General features: G+C 43.9%; 1 long non-coding RNA gene across 1 annotated transcript; it reads right to left on the reverse strand.

Annotated features, from left to right (window-relative positions):
- Window positions 1-203: 203 nt before the first annotated feature.
- LOC139835187 (uncharacterized) lies at window positions 204-1,282 on the reverse strand. Its single transcript, XR_011750924.1, has 3 exons — window positions 1,147-1,282; window positions 928-1,009; window positions 204-631 (listed from the first exon to the last, which is right to left on the reverse strand). It is a non-coding gene; the product is annotated as an uncharacterized lncRNA (long non-coding RNA).
- Between the last annotated feature and the right edge of the window lie 1,788 nt (window positions 1,283-3,070).

Raw genomic sequence — 3,070 nt, forward strand, 5'->3', positions numbered from 1 at the left:
ATAGGAGAACCTCTTAACAAAACACACCTGACACTATCAGCGCCCCCACCACCACAAAGGAAAGCCGAAGCGTCGGACAACAGCTAGGATTTGTTTTTCTCATCAACAGTCAAGATTTGCTACAACGGTTCAGTCAAGTCCCTGAAATTTCCACCAGAAATTTTGGTTTGTAAACATCTGAGAGATCTCGCACAAAATAAAAAAAACATTTAAAGATAAACTCTAATAAACGTATATCACAGGTTACAGAGATGGGTTAACTGTTACAACACAGCCAAGCAAATTGCTTATGTTTCATCATTCTTTGCTGAGGCTCGGTTCTAGCTTAACTGCTGATGATGATATCCATCGCCTGATCGACTCAATCTTGTTTACACTAACTCATAAATTTAGTGCCTTCAGTGAAATATCACGTCAAAAACATCAGTGAAGGTGTTCTTGGAAGCAATCATGGACCTCAAGTGTCCCTGACAACATAAGTTGCCTGGCACATTTATCCTACTGAACCCAGAGATAAACAACGCCAAAACAAACATAGCCAAGATAAATGGCTCCTCCTTCAGTTATTCATCGACTATTCAGTCCCTCTCTTTTGCTTGTCTCCTGTCATTTCTCTTTTGTTCTCGTGTACCTGAAAATGCAAGGAAGAAATTAAGACATCGATGGGCTGTCTAAACAAAGTTTGTAGTACCATTTTTAATTATAGCTAGGGGCATTTTTGAAATATGAACGCTCGGACAGAGCCAGATAAAATCCAATGTTCATCAGCATTATTATAGGAATGGCATGTGTACGAGATAAAAGTAGAATGCAGGCTTCTTGCATTTCTTTTAAATATTGACAAATGAATAATTGCAGCGCCATGACCACTGGAGATGCATGAGTGCAAGCGGAGCGAATTAGAAAAGAATGATGAAAGAAAATTACTCTTCTTCTCTTCATGTTTCTTCCGCCTCCAATTTTCAGCAAGTCTTCTCTTCTCTCTTTGCTTGTCCATATTCACACAAATCTGACAGATAAAATCAGTAATAGATAAGAGAAGGGGCAGAAGAATATACAAACAAAAGCAACTGATATATGAACTACACACAATTTAGAAACTTGGTTCTGGTTATGAGTTACATAAATGTCGATTGAAAAGCTCACCTCTTGCCCAGAATCTTGAAGAGCTTGCAAGGGTTCCACACGATCCTGGCCAATAACAAATTGAGACCCTTTATTCTCGTTATTACTAGTATTACCATTTACATTCATTCTGGCCAAATCTTCTAGTTGCTTCGGAGCAATGGTGAAATACCAGCCTGGATGAATTGAAGGGTTGATGTCGATGAACACAAAATCTTGTCAAAGCTAAGGTGCCGAAGTGATCCATAATATTTACCGCATGACGTAAAACTAACCCCACCAAAGTAAACCAAGACAATAATTTGGATTACCAAAATTTATTTGATAGGCCGCTACCGCGCCGCCGCCAAGCGTCCAAAGTCTTAAGTCGCGAATATTCACGCGAGCGCACGCGCTATGCATACATACCTCATGTAGTACTAGTATCTAGAAGGCATCAAAAAGCTCACCTTATAAACAGCTCTCCAGCCTTCATGGCTAAGCGGTATGGGACTAAACTTTTACCTTCACTCTGGGATTTTTCCATCAACACCGTCTGGGCTGGGGCCTTGTATGAGTTGTTGGGCTACCTAGCACATCGCATGAGCTGTTGGGCTGCCTAGCACACTCCATGCATCAGCCAATCATTTCCGGGCTGGCACAGTGCATGCAACACAACAGATTTCAACTATGTCTTTCTCTCGGTTTTTCTTTTCACCTCTTTAATTTAAATTGGCACTGCTTTCATTCTATTTTCATAAAAACAAAATCAATCCCTTTTTTGCTGGCTCTATGCTTTTCACCGCCTCTAAACAGAAAAGCTATTCTATCTACATATAGATGGACAAACGGCCAAAATGCTGATCATAGACATATAATAGGACTATCCTCCATTAGAATAGAGTAGATTAAGTACATGCTCCGTAATGTCAAGCCAACCTTGGCGTGTGAAACTAAGGATAACTACAAATGGGACAGGCATGCTGCCAAGCTCAGTAATTCCATTTTTGAGATCCCTGTGGAAAAATCTCAGTAATTCCGTTTCTGAGATCCCATTTTGATGCGGCGGGATTAGCGCTGCAGTCTCACTTATCCCATATCTAGTCAATCGCAATGTTAGTCAGGTGTTTTTGGGAAAACTATGCAAGCGAATTCGCGCATGCTACTCTCATGCAGCCGACCGTAGAATTCACATCTGCCCGACTTCTTAGAATTCCCATAATCCATTTTCTCCGGTAGGACGGAATAGGCCTGACGTGGGATATGACGTGACCATGCCACATGCATCGTTATGTGAAACCATGCACCATGCACATAGCAATCATCCATCTCATTCATGTATCCATACACACACACACCGGGCGGCACCAGGCGGGCGGTGGCCGACCTCACCATCATGGTCATGCTCCAGCCTCTACTTTTTCCCACACTCCCATGGATGTCTGTTTTGCCACGGTCGTCACCGCGGTGCACGCCCCGCTCAGCCTCACCTCCTAGTCGTCATGGGCGGACCTAGAAGTTTCTAGAAGCCTGGGAAAACATGCCTACCATGCCATTTTTTGAGACAAAATGCTATAGAACATCACATGATACTAGGCGTGCCGCCAGCCGCTGCCCGGCGACCGCCCGGGCTGGAGGGATGGTGGATCCGCCCATGCTAGTCGTCTTCGTCATGGGCGTGGGCATGTGTGGCGCGGCAGGCTTCCATGGAGTGATGCCGTAGGAGGTGGTTGATGAGGGCATATGCGTTGACATAGTTGGGAAGGAGATGGATGAGGAGAGAGCGTAGCACCCGTACGGTTTGGTTCCAGTGAGAGTGATGAGATGGACGATGTCATCGAAGATGAGCCTAGCTATATATCGTACTAGTAGTACGTACCTAGAGGACCCGAAGTCTGTAAAGCTAAAATATTTAAGCTTGGGCTTCACCTTCAGTATCGAACATCCATTGGGCTTCACCCGTACG

This window comes from Lolium perenne, chromosome 2, assembly GCF_019359855.2.
Source record: "Lolium perenne isolate Kyuss_39 chromosome 2, Kyuss_2.0, whole genome shotgun sequence".
Lineage (NCBI taxonomy): Eukaryota > Viridiplantae > Streptophyta > Magnoliopsida > Poales > Poaceae > Lolium > Lolium perenne.